Genomic DNA, 19,077 nt, shown 5'->3' with positions numbered 1-19,077 from the left:
CGGCAGATGGACTAGTGGTTAGTGCGTAAACGTGACATTGTTTTGTATGCATAGATGAATCCGAAGGAACAAGTAACTATATGACACTAAGAGAAATATTTGTTTGGCTGCAGAAAATGGAAGAGTATGTAATCAACATATTAACAACATGGAAGTTACAGCAGTTGATCGACCTGTTTCAACGTAAGCTTGCGTATATATTACTTTACTATTATGTAATGTGAACTGGTTATTTTAGTGGCCGTAAATTTGCGAGAGAAATACGAGTAAAAACAATTATTCATATTATGGGATGGGTATTTTCATCCAACCTACACATAATATTTACATATGTACTAACTTTCCATTTGCATATTTAATAATTTGCATTGTTACAATTTTCGTTAGAAAAAAAATGTTCCCATAACTTTTGCGATAATCACCGTTTTATTTTCAGTTTAGTATCTGTAACGAAAGTATTTGGTAATTCCTACCAAATGTTTTGCTAAATCAAGTTTAGTATAGGACATATAGTTGAATTCACTAAATGAAGGTTTAGTATTTACAACAAAATTATTTAGTTCCAAGAACCAAAAGGGAATCATTTAAACCAAATATTTTGGTATTCTCAACTAAATCCTACATATTTGGTGAGGAGATCCAAATGCAAATTTGGTACTGGTAACTAAATACTAAATTGTTGCAACGATACAAATCCTAACCAAATGCTTTCGGGCAGGTGACCAAATCTTTAGTTGGGACTATTGGTCACCAAACGATTTTGTCACCAGTACCATTATTTTTTGTTCAATCTGACCAAACAAAAAACAGCTTGAAGTTTTAGGTACATGACTGAACATTTATTAAGAAAGATTCTCTTTTCAACATAGAGCTTAATTTGTTAATTTTGTGAAAGGTAGAACGGATTTGAATAAGTTTAACCCTCACATTTCCCAATTTGCACTTTCTTTCATTTTGCCTCTCACATTTTCCAATCAGATAGTACTTTCACCTTTTTATCTATTACATTTCTTAATCAGTTAGTACTTTCTTTCATTTTATCTCTCACATTTTCCAATCAGTTAGTACTTTCACTTTTTACTTCTTACATTTCTTAATCAATTAGTACTTTCTTTCATTTTATCTCTCACATTTTCCAATCAGATAGTACTTTCACCTTTTTACCTCTCACATTTCCTAATCAGTCAGTACTTTCTTTCATTTTACCTCTCACATTTTCCAATCAGTTAGTACTTTCACTTTTTACCTCTCCCATTTCCTAATCAGTTAGTACTTTCTTTCATTTTACCTCTCACATTTTCCAATAAGATAGTACTTTCACCTTTATATCTATTATATTTCCCAATTAGTTAGTGTTTTCTTTCATTTTACCTTTCATATTCCCCAACCAATTAGTGTTTATTTTCATTTTATATCTCACACTTTTCAATTAGGTAGTTCTTTTATTTCAGTTTACTCAAATTTCCCTATCTGTAATAAGCTTACTTTGTTTCAAGTTGCCGCTTACATTTCTGAATCGGTCGATACATTGTTTCAATTTACTCCATTCTCCGGTAAGCTACTACTTAATTTCGATTTATCTCATATTTTGTGATGGTTGTATGAGAACTTCGTTTCCTTTTCTCAGTGCACTAAAACTTAGTTTAAATTTTCATGCCATATAGGCCTATATTGCTCTCGGAAATAAGCTGTTTTTGGCTCACACTATATGTATGCCCACGCCCCCCCCCATATATATATATATATATATATATATATATATATATATATATATATAATCTCTTCATTAAAATGTACATTCCTTATACTTGTATATTCATATTCTAATAACAGATAAGTAATTTAAGTTGAAGTTTTCCATTAACATTAGCACTAGCAAAACGCACAAAGGTTAATGTTGATGCAGCATTTAAAGTTGGATTTTTGTGCTTGCTTTATTCTTTCTCTTGTTTGATTTTGTTTAAACATAAACACAGAAAGCTGTGCCAACACAGATAAATTGCTTCTAAATTCCAAAGCGAGAGTTTGGGATTACACGCGAAGACGTCTTTTCAAGCAGAACACACCGCAAAAAAGCAATGGATAAATTTAAATGTGTCACTTTGTTTTTCCCACCGTGGTCTCTTCTGACTCACACATTCGCATCAACTGACTGAAAAAAAAAAGAAAAAAGAAACAGATACATGCTTCTTGTTTTACAAGAAAATATTTTTAGGGATTCAAGATAGAGAATTGGTTCAACCTATATAAATAAAACTTTTTTTTTTTTTTTTTGCCGTTAAAAAGAATTTGACTTGTTATATACTAGCAGACAGAAGGCTGGAGAAATGTTATACGTGTGATCTGTAATTGATTCGGATGGATCATTCGTAAACACACACTTTCATTCATGGCACAGCAGTAAAGCTTATTTTCAAACCCAATTGTCCTAAAAGTTTCATTTTCTTCTAGGTTTCAGATCGTTTCCAATTGTCGAGCAAACATAAAGTAAACAGATGTTATTGTTCTGAGCATTTAATGTTAGCGTTCATAGAGCAGAACAGTATTTTGTTTTGGCCATCTGGTCACTTCGTTCTGGAACCATTGTCATTTTATTTCAACTTGTATATATATATATATATATATATATATATATATATATATATATATATATATATATATATATATATATATATATATATATATACACTTTGTTAGGCGCACTTGGATATACTCCCAATGTTTAGAGACACTTTTCAGATATCAGTAATTATTGGTCTACTAGAGAAGTGCCCGTTTCTTCTCAAGAGACGACTAAGTCTGAACTAATATACGCGTAAAAATCAGAAACTTCAATATTGTAAAAAAGGAAAAATAAAAATCTCCTGCTCACCCTTTAGAAAACAATATTCGTAAACGATAAAACATGTTTTGGTTCATCCTTAATTATGAGTTCTTATACGGAATTCCAAAACTCCAACTTAAACCTTTCACTACCACATAATGTGTCCCACGATACATTCTCAGAGGACCCATGGTAATTTACCGCATGTTATTGCTATGAATCGATGTGCCACTGGTAAAGAGAAGCCTGCTAATAGTTTACAGAATTCTTATGAACATTATCATATATTCATTATCATATAGAATTCTTATGAACATTATCTTCACTGCCGTAGAAGTGAACGTGGTAATAATGGAACAGATGAAAGTGAAGAACAAGGTGCTAGTGATAAACCAGTTGTTGCATGTATTTCATTTTGCAAAGGATGCCGAAATGTAAAATATGTGTAATCATAAATACAACCCAACTTTTTTTTTAAATATACGTATCATAATTTAAAATACAAGATGATCATTCATGTCACTACAACTGGAACATATAGGTCCCACGTAAAAATATCAGTGGGATACATACGTCCCGCCCTTCCCATGTCGAAAGACAAAAAGGCGGAAAATGTTTATATATATATATATATATATATATATATATATATATATATATATATATATATATATATATATATATATATATACGTTTGAAAACAACTTAAAGTAACCATATATTAATGTTTCTCATTCCGAAAAATAATTAGTAATGAAAGGGTTAAGTGCACACTTAGTAGCCTATTAGCACTTAACGAAAAAAACAGTATGACCAAAGGTAAGACATGTAGCAATACATAAATTTCATTGAATTGAACAAATTATATGAGAGAATGTGAATCTTCATGCGTAGTTTTCGAGCAAACACGAATGTTCGTTTCAGTCACAATGTCAGACGGCTTTCCTACCACATTTATATTGTTAATGTACAAGCTTGTAAATAGCACCAATGCGAAATATCAATATTACACATTCAAATAATAGTACACTATGTTTTTTTATAGAGTTCCAAACGAATCAAAAGGTCAGATAATCGGGTATAAGGGGCGTCTTGTGCACCCTTTTGGATTATTTGTTTAATGTATGGCCAAACATGTCTTGGGGATGTGAAATATGATACCTTTTATTTACTGCTAACTTTAGCATGTTGGACATGAATTACTGGGAAACAGAAAAATTTTGTTTTGAAATGACTTTATATTAGACCGAATTAATTTGTTTTATGTTTGTTTAGTTACAATGTCAAACGACTTTCTTGCAACTGTGTCAATCAATTTACCACTTCTCTCCAGGTATTTTTAAAAAAGCACATTCATTTTTACTAAAATAGATGCGAATAATACTGCTAATAACAAAACTGTATTTACTCATTTTTCCGAGAAGAACAAGTAGAATAACATTTAAAATTTATGAGGAAACCCTAAGAAATAGTTATTCTTCTTACAGAATCTCTTACAATTAAGAAGAAAAAAATTCCTAAAAGAAATCCGTCCCTGTACAGAATTCCCCACCTCCAAAGAATATTAGGCAGAACGGGAATTATTGAAGCTTTCGTAATCTGGAAATAAACTTGTGGTTTTCTTTTAATATATAAAAAGCCTGCTCCCCTACAAAAAGTTACAGGTTACACCCCTAAATGACTATGTAGTGGTTTCTGCAAACGTGTTGTATTGCATATTACATTAGTAATTTAGCGTTATTTGTTGATTTTTTTCTTATACATATCAACTTTATCAAAACACACTATGAAATATAGTAACTGTATTGCATAATAAATGTTCTTTGTTCAATTTTAAATTTCCTGCGTTCTTAATGTATACAGTTGGTATTTAATGTTCACTCGTGAAATGTCTAGTAAGCTTTTATCCTAATTAAGTAAACTTTGGTGGATTTTAGTCCTACTCTTAATAAAACAAACACACTCCACACAGTATATATTGCAATTCTGAATGTTTGCTTAGTTTCAGAAGTCTGCTAAAATATGCTTTTTAAACATTTTTTTTAAAAAAAGGAATTTGTCTTGGGATTCTCGTATCTCCATTTGAAAGAAACGAATTTCTTAACCAATTATATAATTAATTCTTAGAACGAAATAGGTTATATTGTGTAATTCGTGTATAAGTGCAGAACAGATAATGATAATAATAATAATCTTAGTAGTACAAATATAGCTGTTCCCGTTGGAATTAGCTACGTTCGTAACATTATCGCCTACTAGTTGCTGCATCGTTGCAATTTCGTGTGGTGGTGGCGAATTTCAGAACTAATGCAAGTGAATGAAAAAGGCGCAAGACCTAAAAATCATTTCGCGACACAAGTCGTAAACGGCACAAGTCCTAAAATTTAGGTCTAGTACCTATATTTTTAGGACTTATGCCGTTTAGGACTGAATGTCGCCCGTTTAACTTCTACTGTACTACTAACAGTAACCCAGAGCGACGGTTTGAAGTTAAACTACAGCAGTAACATATAAAGAAATTAATTGTGAATATAAATCCTATATAAATATAATATATTGCAGTACTCCTTAAACCATATAAATCAATACGAAGGTATATGCACAATTTATTCAATAAAATACTGCAAATAATATAATAACAAAAATATCAATACTACACTTTCTCTTACACAAACTCAACAGAAATTGTGTGAGATCTAGCACGAAATGTGTATAAATTTTACATGAATTAAAATAGGAATTAAAATTGTATAGAATCACAATATAAACCACTACAATGTATAAATAGTAAAAAAGGAAACTCTGAAAGATTAGCAAAACCTACAACAAAATGAACGAAAGAAGATTAAAAGTGTAAAACCAAAGTGATTTCCGTTCATTACTGCACACAAACTATATTTCCTAAAACATAACGACTGGCGATATTATTTGACAATATCATATATTTGAAAAAATGCAAATTAAAACTTAATTTTGAAAAATTCTCACCTTTAAACGAAATTACCAATGGAGAATAAAGTACGCATAACTTGTTTTTCTTTCATCTCATATGTAATATGGACACCGTTTGGTCTAATGGCTAACACGCTTACCTTTGGTGCGCGTGATTCCGGGTTCGATTCCCGGTGGGAGTACAGTTAAACGAAAAAGTGGTTCGGATTCCACTATAATCAGTAGGTTCACATCTCCTTTAGCCGTCCTGGCATGACTGTGGGACGTTAAACAAACAAATATCATATGTATAATATATAACTGTTTATTAAGAATATCATATAGCCTATACACATTTTTTACGATTGTAGTTGTGCCCTTTTGTTTCAGTTATAGATTTAAAAAAAAGAAAACAATTTCAAAAACTTTTTCGAGTTCATTCATCTTTCTTGATTTTGTTTGAGATTTAGATACATCCAAGGAGTTCAACTTTACACTCAACCTCATGACTTTTGGATAATATTCACGAGTTGAAAATAGTTACGGGCAAAAACACGACGGGCATAAACCACACAACGGTCTAGGTCACCTTGCAGGTAACCAATAAAGTTCGTGAAGTTTCAATACAAAAAAAAAAAAAAAAAAAAAAAAAAAAAGTTCCAGAAAAAAATGCGTTTGCCTTATGTTTACTCCGCAAAATATCCACCATCCGCTTCTACAACCTTCTCCCATCGTTTTACAAGCCTGTAGATGCCATTTTTGAAGAAAACTTTGTGTTGGGACTCAAAAAAACTGCGCAACTGCGTTTTCAACCTCTTCTCGAATTTTGAATTGTCGATTGCGCATATGGTTGTCCATAGACAAAAGAAAGATGTTAGTTTGATGGAGCAATGTCTGGTGAATACGCTGGATGTGGAAGAAGTTCCCAGCCGAGAGAAGAAATCACCTCCAGTGTCATATTTGCTGTATGAGGTCTAGCGTTGTCTTGGACAAGAACACCCTTCCTATTCACTAGTGCAGGTTGTTGTTTTGCAAGCTGTTCGCCTACTCTTTGCAATTGTGCCGATGAGTACACCTCTTTGGTTATGGTTTTACCACTTTCCAAGAACTCATAATGCACAATCCCAGCAGTAGTCCACCATACACAGAGCATCACCTTCCGCTGCTGAAGAGCAGGTTTTGCACTTAAAGGCATAGAGTCGTTTGACGATAGCCAATGGTACGAGCGTTTTTTTTTTTATCGTACCTTATCCACTTTTCATCACACGTGAAAATGCGGTACAAAATTGGACAGTTGTTGTTCGTAGTCAACAAGGAAGAGCAAGTATTCAGTCATTGGAGACGGTTTGCAGCAGTCAGCACGTGAGGGACCCACTTACTCAGTTTCCACGATTTTCGAAGCTCATGGAAGTGCACACGAATGGTTTCATCACTTACCCCAAATCGTTGAACGAGTTCGTGACACGTTTGACTTGAATTCTGTTCAATTGCTGCCTTCAGTTGGTCCAAATCGAGAGACTTTGGTCTGCCCGATCGAGGTTTGTCTTCCATTGTGTCATCGCCGGTCGAAAAGGTCTGAAAAAAATCACTTTTGAGCTGTCCGTTCACTAACTGTACCTTCTCGAAACGCTGTACATATTTTTCTTGCTGCTTCCGCACCTTTTGTGCCCAACTTAAACTCATTCAGTAAACAAGCCCTGATTACTACGTTCGACACATACATGGTTCACTGCGAATACTTGATCTCGAACTGTCGAATGCGACCTGTTATCTACGTAAGCCGACGTGCCAATGACTCAGCTTTCAGAAACTGTCATATACAGGTACCCCTGGCGGCAGAAATGATTACTACCCCACGAAAAATAGCGGCAGGTGTAAAAACCGCATGAAGTTTCTTGGTTGCCTGGTACATTTTTTCTTATTCCTGGAAACTCTGTCGATGATTTAACAGAAAATCAATCAAAGCGCTTACAAAGAGTGCAAAATGCATGCGTTATATTTATTTTCAATATAACTTACAGGGAACATCTCACATCCTTTTATAAAAAAAAACTGTCATGGCTGATGGGGGGCGCGGTGGCACAGTGGTAGAGCGTTCACCTCCGGTGCTTAGGGTCCCTGGTTCGATCCCAGCTCGTGCCGTGTGGACTTTGTGGTGGACAAACACCGTGCTCGTGGGTTTTCTCGGGGTTCTCCCGTTTCCTCCCACTTTCTTCATTTCACTCATTTCTCATTATCACAGTCTCCATTAGCCTAACCGGCATAACCGTGGGACGTTAAACTTAAAGATTTCATTTCATTTCATTTTTGTCATGGCTGACGTTAGTTGGAAGAAGAAATTTACATAATCTTACCCTATTGTACAAAATACTTACTACGTCAGAACCATCGTATCTAGCCCGTAGATTTTTATATTTATCAGACTTTCATACTAGAAGCACAAGATAATTTCTTGCTCTTCATACCCAGTCACAATTCTGATTCATGCTCAAAATCCTTCACAGTAAGTACTACACGCCTCTGGAACAGTTTACCTCAATTAATACACAACGTTTCCACAGTTGCCAAATTTTAAAAAAATCTGTAAATTCCCTTCTCTTAAGTGAAGATAAGGATACTGGTAGCTCATGAGTCATCTTCGTTTTATGGGATTATTAATAACCCATATATGAACACACAACCAATAGGTAACCTATGTTAATTTGTACAGCTTATATATTCATAGTTCTGGTACCGCTATATGATATATACATTTTAAGTTTCTCCATGTTATTTTGTTTCCTATATTGTATATTATTTTTAATTTTTGTTTTTGAAGTGTTTAACTTTTTTTTTTTTACTTAAGTAGTAGGCCCTATATTCTTTTTTTTTATGTGGTTCAATACTTTTCTTTTGTAATTGTTAATATTTTCTGTGTATTGGTGCTTTTTTTTTTAAAAAAAAAAAAAAAGAATGTATGCACGTGGTTAAGTGCTCGGAGAAGGCTGCAGAGCCTTAACTTCGCCACGTAAAAGAAGTCATAAATAAATAAATAAACAAATAAATGACACGATCGCAATCTACGTTTGTCATGGTGCGTATACAGTAGTACTAGACCAGGCCGCTAAGTCGATCTACACCTATCCGGGTTCGTAGCTGCGTCTTCAACCTTTTAAGTGTTGAAAATGTTCTTTCAGTTGATGATCTGTATAGAGTATTTTGTCCGAATACATCGCTTCTGCAATGGTATAATTGAGTATGTAAAGAAAAAAGGCATTAGACCAGACTAGGAATAGGGGGTTTCAAATTGGCTCTATTAAGTAATTTCTTAAATGCAGTTTTTAGAAACATAGTTTAAGTGTAGCCATACTTACAACAACAATAAAATGATATTACATTAGCCTTCGCCAGGGACGTACGCAGGGAGTCGGTCTTGGGGGTCCGGATCCCCCTCCGAAATTTCGACTTTTGCGAAAATTTAGCATAATTTTAGGAATTTTAATAGAAAATACCCTTATATTGAGCTTGGACCCGTCCCGAAATAAATTCCTGCGTACGCTATTGACCTTCGCCTAGGTAGGGCTTCTCTGCCAGACCTCCAATTTGCTCTGCATACGGCCTCGCACGATCTAGCAGATGCTCCTACGTACTACTGTGGTACAATATTTCACGTTCTTCCTTCTGTGTCTTTCATATAAAATTGAAATGAGCTACAATTCTGTTACGAAATTCAAACACCTAGTAAGGCATTTCAGTAAAACTACCCCCACATTTTTTCCCCTTCTACGTTAAATGGCAAAAAACCGCACAAATATATGTTTAATTATTTTAAATGAAAAATCCAACTACCAACTTTCATATATCTAACCGTAACGGATCCAGAGATACCTTTTAGGCATACCTTTTAGGGTATTATTATTATTATTATTATTATTATTATTATTATTATTATTATTATTATTATTATTATTATTATTATTATTATTATTTCCATTTATTTTTCCTTTTAGGTAAAATATCAAAAACGCCGAAATACGTATTGATTTATTTTGAGTGAGAAATCCATATATCAAAATGTCATGTTCCTAACCTTCAAAGATTCTTAGATATTGATATCTTATAATAATTGCAATCCTCGCCCCCTTTCCTTCCCACTCTTTTCCCCCCATTTTACTAAAGTATCATAAAACAATGTTGAAACGCGTGTCAAATTATCTAAAATGAGAAATCCAAATACAAAATTTCAGGTCTCATCCTTAAGGGATTCGAAGAGATGTCCCCCTTCCTTTCTCCAAATTTACAAGAAATCCTTCCGTAGTGATACCCTACGTCACAAATCTTATCTACTGTCCGAATTCCAAGTTTTAGCTTGAGTGGTTTGACTTGTGCGATCAGTCATTCACTCAGGACTTCGTCGTTTGTACAACAGCTTGTGTTATTTCCCAAGAAAAGATGAAATGTCATTAAAAAGTCACAATGAATCCCTGGTTCCTTCCTAATGTTTCCGTGTTTGAACTCCAAAAGTCACGACTCTCTTTGTTGATCTAGTAGCTAGAAAACGTACCTTTGATCTTTGATACGTGAGATTCTCTGGTTTGATTCCCGGTGAGTAAGCATCGGACGCACTACAGTGGTTCAGATCCGACTTTAAACTCTAGTTCTCGTTTTGTAAAGCATCGCTTTTGACAAACGATGTAAATACATATCAATCAATCAACCAACCGAAAAGTTTCAGATTCAGATAGCTTTTTGGAAAGGTGCGCTGAAAATTCTATATTTCTCTTTAATCAAGGTAAAGGTACTTGAAGTTTCCCGACCCGAATTCCATTTCAATATCCCTTTTCTAGGACACAATTTTAAAATATACCTTTTTAGTTCAAAGAGTGAGTCGTCTTACCCTCCTTCCTACAGCTGTTCGTCCAACGAATGAACCATATTCTCGCTGCTTTGGGGCTTATGGTGACCGCCTCCTTGAGAACAGAACTAAGGACAGAAGTATTCACAATTAAAATATGTCTGTATTAAGTACTATTAAGTACCAAATATTTTGATTGGACTCAGCTAGGCTTGAAACACAGATTGAATTGGTCAAGAAAAGACCATATTTGTATTTTTGAACGATAAATGCTGGAAGTAAAAACCAGGCCTTTAGGGGGGACGCGATCGCCCCCTCCGCCCCACCTTGGATCCGCCAGTGGTTGCACCTTCCACTACTCAAGTACTCGTATAAAAAGATTCAACTGGTATACAAGCCTCTAAAGTATTCCTTTAGTTGTCTTCACAAAACGTCAATCAAACTGTTAGTTTGACGTAAAAAGAGAATAGAATAGAGCTGTCAAATCATTTTAGTATTAGATTGTGGAAATGCTGAACTCCATTCAGTGTTTTCTTTTAATGTATTACTTTTAGTTCTGAGGCGGATCTAGTAGGTAAAAACTGGGGGGAGGGGGCACCCAGAACCCAAAGTATGATAGGTGTATCATGAGTTTACTATAAATTTTCAAAAAAATATAAAGATAAAAGATAATAGCCTTAACTAGTTTTTCTCTCAAAAAACTGGGGGACTTAGGCCCCCTGACCCCGGGAGTAAGTCCGCCACTGTTTTAGTTTGAGAATACTGTTGTTTGATTTTCCTAATAACTAACTAACTAACTAACTCTATGGCCTATGGAGCCCGGAGGTTCAGTGCCGCGTTCACAAAAGCTCTCCACTGACTTCTATCCTTAGCTAATTACATCCAGTTTCTACTTTGTATTCCAATCTCTGCGAGATCCATCTTAATATTGTCCTCCCATCTGCGCCTAGGTCTTCCTAATGGTCGTTTTCCTATGGGTCTACCAGTCGAGACTTTGAAAGCGTTTCTACTTTCTTCCATTCTAGCTACATGACCTGCCCACCTAAGCCTCCTAGACTTGACGACCCTAACAATGTTGGGTAAACCGTATAAACTATGTAGTTCCTCGTTATGAAGTTTCCGCCATTCCCCATTCTCGTTCCTCTTGGGTCCGAATATTCTTCTCAGGATCCTGTTCTCAAATACTTTCAGTCTATGTTCTTCCCTCAGAGTAAGTGACCATGTTTCACAACCATACAGAACAACAGGCATGATTATCGTTTTATATATTTTAAGCTTCAAATTCCTCGACAGAATTCGCGACAAGAGATTTTGAACCGAATAGTAACACGAATTTCATGCTTTTAGTCGACATTTAATTTCTTCGTGAATATGATTTTCGTCTGTTAATATTGATCCTAAATATTTGAAAGTATCCACTTTATCAAAAGCATTATTTAATATTTTAACGCCTCCACAATTTGCCGTATTACGGTCCCGACGCACTTCCATGTATTTAGTTTTCCTAATAGTGGTACAGTCAGCGACTTTAGAAAATGGAGGTTGGATACATAAGAAATGATAGCTTTTTCCAGTAGCAGAATAGTTTCACTCGATGTCTGATAGTTGGACAACCAACATGACAGCAAATACGTGCCCGAAAACATAACATGCCAGGATATTCCTCCATTTGGAGGAAAAAGTATTACTATCTGAGAGCATCACTTAGAGAAACAACCACGAGATAAATCTACAGAAATTCCATTTACTTTAAGATCAAAGAGATAGGAATTAATGCAAAGGAAACGAAAAGAATAATACGCATCATGCAGAGACCGAAAAAGTATGGAAAGCTAAACAAAATGAGAAAAGAAGGAAAGAGGGAAAGGAAAGAGCAAAAGACATGGGAATAAATTAAATTTTAACACTTAAGGATAAACAGTGTCCGTCTTTCCCCCTGACCCCATCGTGGGTTTTCTCCCTTCATAGGATAAATCTCTTTCAGTATCAAACGCGAACATCATTTATAGTGTTGAAAAAAATTAACTCCGTCTAGGCCGAGACTCGAACCCCACACCCTTAGAATGACAGTCTTACGCGGTATCCACTTACCTACACAGGCTCTATCTGTAAACTAGCTATTACCCGCGCTGTTATCAAACGTGTTAAATCAGCCATTGTCGGTGAGCCACCCCAGTTCCATTTGAAGTTTAAATTTTATTTACCTCACTTAGCCATCTATGGGTAGCAGTCCCCTTGCTTTCATAAAAAACATTTGTTCTGTAGATTAAAATCAAGAATGAATTAATCTGTACTCTTGGGAGCTTACTGGTGCACCAACATATCTATCTATCTATCTATCTATCTATCTATCTATATATATATATATATATATATATATATATATATATATATATATATATATATATATATATATATATGTGTGTGTGTGTGTGTGTGTGTGTGTGTGTCGAATTGATTTTGGATTAAAAGAGCGACTTCGTAAATTTACGGAACGCGTGTTAACACGACAGTAAGGACATCTCGTAACGTTGTTAGGTAACACACGCAGTGTAAATAAAGTTTCAAAACCAGAAATCGGAAGATATGCCGTGGGTAAGTCGGTAAGACGTCTGCTTGCTGAGTGCAGAAATTCGGGTTCAACTCTTGGCTGTTACTTTTTTTTTTGTTCCGTTGAAAATACATTTCTATATTTTTGCGTTTGAAATTGCTTTCTTTCATTTTTTGTAGATTATCTTAAATTAGTGAAGGCCAAGTAAGGTCAGATTACATATATGTCTGCTTTATCTGTGTGTACAGTCCAGAGATGGAGTGAGTCAATTGGGTCAAGATTTGTGAGTAGGTCAGTGGATCGTGGGTCAACAGGACGTGACTAACTGTGACACACCACCCCCCGTGACCTCTCTGACTCACACTGACCCTACGTTTTAAATTTTAAGGTCTCCCTCTTTATTCGGCCTCCCTCCTTATTATTAAATTCAATGTATAGATAATTATTGAGTTGAGTTGATTTTGAGTTTAGCGCCCTTTTCAGCAGCGAGGCTATATGAGACGGGACCTACTGATTAACATAGAAACGGAAAAACGTGAGCTCCCGTTGGGAATCAAACCAGGGTCTTCCACGCCACAGGTATATAATAGTGTCTTATATAGCAGTTAATATTCTTACTATAAAGTATCAAATAACTAAACATTTGATGTAAATAAATGAGAAACCTAAAATATTGCAGATTACTGCAATTGCGATTTAATTCAATTTAAGCATTATACATCCATATGATTGTTAAAGTTGCTTTATAAAGATGCAGATTATGAATTATAGTAATTTTTTCAATGAAATGAAATTAAATTAAGTTTGACGTCCCATGCTTATGTCGGCTAGGTAAACGAGACGGTGATGATGAGAAGTGAACGAAAATTGTGCAACGATGTAGGTAGGAGGAAACAGGAGAATCCTGAAGAAACGAACGCACACGGTGTTTCTTCACCACAAATCTGACTTTGTGCAAGCTGGGATCGAACCAAGGACCCCATGCACCAGAGGTGAACGTTCTACCACTAAGCCACTTTGGGCCTATGAAAAATACAACCATATTTATTCTCTCTCTCTCCCTCTCCATTTTTATATAGTTATCAGAAGCATGAATAATTTTCATTTTGGGGGTGCGGTGGCTTAGTGGTAGAGCGTTCACCTCCGGTGCTTCGAGTCCCTAATTCGATTCCAGCTCGCGCCGTTTGGACTTTGTGGTGGACAAACGCCGTGCTGGTGGGTTTTCTCGGGGTTCTCCCGTTTCCTCCCACTTTCTTCATTCCACCATTTCACTCCTTTCTCATTATCACCGTCTCCTTTAGCCTAACCGGCATAACCATGGGACGTTAAACATAAAGATTTCATTTTATTTCAATTTTTGCTTTGAACGTATGGTTTCAAGTTGGTATTAAACTCAGAACTCTTATCTTAATGAGTTGAGTTGATTTGGAGTTTAACGTCTCTTTCAACAGCAAGACCATATATGACGTGGACATATTGATTAACGTAAAACCCGAACCATGTAAACTCCCGCCGTGTGGTGGTGATTGTGATTTTGAGTTTAACTGCCCGGTCAGCTGCGTGGCTATAGGAGACGTGGACCTACTGATTAACATGGAATACGAAACACATGAGCTCCCACCGGGAATCGAACCCGGGTCTCCCAGGATAAATTCGTGCGTACGCTAACTCCCACCGGGAATTGAAATCTGTTCTCATTGTAAGAATGTTAACGTTCCTTATTTTACCGGTTTTTGTATAACTTCATGGACCAAATTTCACAGAAGTAAATCCCCACGGTAAGCAGGTTTGCATATCCAGACTCCTAAGTATGAAAACATTTACGCTCACTTCAACCTCAAACAATTCATGAATTGAAGAATAAAGGATAATATTCCCGATAAAGTATATGGTTTGAAAAATACCATATAGGAGAGGGACATATCAGTCCTTTCTGCTCATGGAGTTATTAAAACAGGATCATCGGGCAGTGGTCTTTACCATTGAAAGATATTGCTTCTAAAATATTTCCAAGTAACTTCCAATTTTCTTGTTCTTGTTGTGGGGCTCAATGGTAAACCGCTTACGCTGGTGCGTGTGGTCTTTATTGTTTCGATCCCCGGGCAAGTAAGTTTGCGTTGGACAAGATCGTATCCGTAGGTTTTCTCAGGGTACTCCCGCTTTTTGCCACTTTTCATTCAACCAATTCTTCTATCATCATTGACTTGCTTTAAACATTGGAGAGGTCTTGGTCCCTTGAGCATTGCGGTGATGTAAGAATTCAGATTCGGTCCCAAGCATTTGGGTTGTGATGTAAACCTTTGCTGTGGTTCAGTCTCAGTATTTTATTACGCGAGGTAAAACCATCCATACAGCTATAAATGTTGTTTTATCTTACGCAACCAGGTATTGATATTGAGCCAATGCGGAACCTCATTTTTGGCGCTTTGAGGCCAGGAACTGACTTCGGACATTACGCTGTTTTCAAACGACTAGGATCTTTCCAATGTTACCATCCGCGTCCAACAACCCCATGTTTAAAAGGGGAATAGAAAGAGCCCGTGTCTAAAACTTCCGGACCCAGTTTCTTGACGTTCAAGTTTAGGGATCGACTTCTGACATCACAATTGTGCTCAACGGATCAAAACCTTTTAAATGCCGCCAACGCCGTCCAACAACTTCATCTTTAATAGGTGAATAGAAGGGACCCGAATCCATAACGTCAGGACCCCATTCCTTGAGTTGCGTGGCCTGGGCCAGACTTCTGACATTACTACTGCACTCAGGGGACCCGGGCCTTTCCAACGCTACCACTCGCGTCCAGCAACTCCATGTCTAACATGGTCATCCTGACGTAGGAGAATCGACTCCATGCTTTTTTCATAATTATTCTCCAAATGGATTTGTATACAAGGTAGTTTGGCAAGTTTAGCAGCAGGTCTAAAATAAGCCTCTTGAGAGTGGCTCTGATTTGTTAAAGAATACATAACGATCGCTTTTGGCTGTTGCAATGGTCTGTCTAAGCGGCTTGATAAAAAAGAAAAAACAGCGTAGCATAACAACAAAAAGGTGTTTCTCTTATATGTTAAAAATAAAAGCACAGAAAGAAAAAGTCAAAGTTTGGTAAGGTGAGTGTCGGCGGACGCCGAATTCTACTTCGCCCCGGGCAACGAAATTTCTAGCTACGGCTCTGAACTCCAACACTTATCGGTCATTCAGAGTCTCATCCCTTACCTACAACAGCGTAGTTTGATTAACCTGTTATACCAAAACGTTTAGAAAGAACCTTTGAGTGTGACTTATTGATAGCTATGCGATATGTTGACAGAGTGCTAGTCTTCAGTTTAGCAACGAAGGTGCCCTTAGGCGAAATTTCACGTTGCTCTCTACTTTTGTCTGTGCCTTGTAAACCGTAACATTATGTTTAAAGGCAAGCAGAAACAACGTCAGTTGTTTAGTACTTCTTTGCAGAGCCACTGATAAGGCGTTTGTGTCTTTTACACAAATAATTTTTGCCTGATTGCTGTTTGAAGCCTTTTTGTATTATACACTATAAAACAACATATCCAGATTCAGAGAAATACACAGAAAGTTTAAAGAAGGGGGGTTAAAAATATCGTTATTATTCAGATGCTTTATTATTATTATTATTATTATTATTATTATTATTATTATTATTATTATTATTATTATTATTATTATTATTTTCTTGAGTACAGAGATACAAAGAAGAAGAACTCCGGCACCATTAACATGGAAGCGAAAATGACTTCGAATTGGAAATAATAGATCAATGCATTTAATTTCGAGGAGAGGCTATAGGGCAGACACGGATCCAGGGAGCGATCGGGGCAATCGCCCCCCTCCCACGGAAGAGGAAGCTTTCTTATTTTATATATAAATAAAACCCATCCCAAAATTTGGAGCTCTTAAAACTAGCTAAGTAGCAGTATTACAATCCACGCCCCCCCCCAGAAGTCCGTTCTGGATCCGCCCCTGCTACAGGGGTACTTTAGAGTTCACTGCTTTTCCTTGCAATCCACGCTCATTGCTGGATAAGTATTATATTTTATTATATTATTTGTCAAATTGAGCGAAATAGTTTTACCACAGCGGCAAATTCAACAATTAGGTTTAGGAAAAACAACTCATTGGTTCAAACACACACAGAAAGAGAGAGTCCATTTGTTCGGGATGTTTTTTGAGGTTCGCGGCGTCTCCCAAGAAGAAATCTTGCTAAAACATATGTTGTTTTTAACAAGGAACGTAAATGGGTATCAGGTATATCAGTACTTCAAATGGAAAGCAAAAAGAAAAGAGAGATAAAGATGAGTAATTTCCTATACTGTATTTTTGGCATTGAAGAATACCGTTACTGTTTTATTGATCTACTGTACGCACTTCTGCGTTTTACTAACCAACCCACAATCATGCTATATATACCATATATCGGCTAGGTCCAATCTGCTGCCAATGCGCCTTTTCTTCAATGAACATTTTTTTTATTATTACACGCTCAGAAACAAGGATAATCACCCGAAACCTGAGAAGATCTGGAGAATGACCCAGTAACAATAAACTGACAAAGGGAAGGAAATACAAAAGTGGAAAACTATTGTAATTCAAAGTCGAGGCATTTTTTTTTGCAATAACCGACCCTTCAAGTCGGGGGAAGTTTCTTGAAATAATAGTAATATATTTTTAACTTGCTCCTTATTTTAGCTTATGTAGTAATTTAAGACACAAAGATGTATCGCAATTTGCAATACATTTTTCAATTTGCAGTGCAAACATGTAAATGCAATGTTGCATTTCCATGTTTGCGCTGCATTGCATTCCCATTTGCACTGCAAACTGCGATGCGATACTCCATTTAAAAAATGCAAGGAGATTCCTGACCAGTTGTTCTTTCAGAAAAAATGTTCAGGGTGAGGGGAGCACTGCTGGTACTATTCTATTTATTATTGTATTATAGACGTAATATTTTGGTCTCCTCCGGGGGCACTCTCAGAGCTCCGGGAGGGGGGCAGTGCCCCAAAAACATATCTGGAAGAAATACTGTTCCTGACACCAAGATAAGACAAAAGGTAATAACAAACCTGGGCGCACAAATGCTTAATTTCGGAGTTATAGGCTGCCAAAAACATGAAGAAATGAACTTTAAAGGTCCATAGCTCCAAAACTAGGCGACCTACCGTAGTACTGTCAAGACCTTATTTAGGAACTAGTACGTGCGCTGTCCAAATATCCATATTTTAGAATTCTAACATACTTCTGCAACAATTTTTATACAGGTATTTGGTGAGTACTTCAAATTATATGCACATAGCCAAAGTTCCTCTCTAAAAATTGTCGCATGTGTACTCTAGATTCTGAAACATTGTATTTTTGGATAGCGCACATATTAGTTTCTAAGTGAAGTCTTAACCCGACCACGATAGGTAGGGATGCGCACGAGACAAGATTTGAGGCTTTCTCGTCTCGAAAATGTGCTGTAAAAGTGATGTCTCGACTCGAAAAATGTATTCTTTTTTATTGCAAGAGATGTGTCTCGACTCGAAATTTGTCAGGAAAATTCTGTCTCGACTCGTCTCGTGCGCATCCCTAACGATAGGTCCCATAGTTTTACAGCTATGAACCCTTAAAGCCCCGGATCCAGGATATGATCAAGGGAGCGACTAAATCACTGTTTGCCGCTTTATCCAGTGTAAAGCAGGATTGAAGCCTATTTTATCCAGTGTATACCTGAGTGTCAAGAGGGCTGTAGCTCCCCTTCGATCCGCACCTGTATAATATATATATATATATATATATAACTGTTTCTGAGTGATTAGTTTCTTCAAAACTATTGTTAAAAATATGTGAAGAGTTTTGAGACATTCGAGTCGAATCAAGATTTTTACGAGCAGTCTCGATTCGACTCGAATTTTACAAATTGTGTCTCGACTCGTGCACATC

At 36.2% G+C, this 19,077-nt stretch overlaps 1 protein-coding gene across 3 annotated transcripts in view; it reads right to left on the bottom strand.

Annotated features, from left to right (window-relative positions):
* LOC145673054 (muscle M-line assembly protein unc-89-like) overlaps positions 1-19,077 on the bottom strand; it is a 670,772-nt gene that overhangs the window by 416,887 nt on the left and 234,808 nt on the right. The gene's annotated exons all lie outside the window — the stretch shown is intronic.

Source organism: Thermobia domestica, chromosome 16 (genome assembly GCF_964235325.1).
Source record: "Thermobia domestica chromosome 16, izTheDome1.hap1.1, whole genome shotgun sequence".
NCBI lineage: Eukaryota > Metazoa > Arthropoda > Insecta > Zygentoma > Lepismatidae > Thermobia > Thermobia domestica.
Note: the sequence above shows the minus strand (reverse complement) of the source record. Positions and strands in the feature narration are given on the sequence as shown.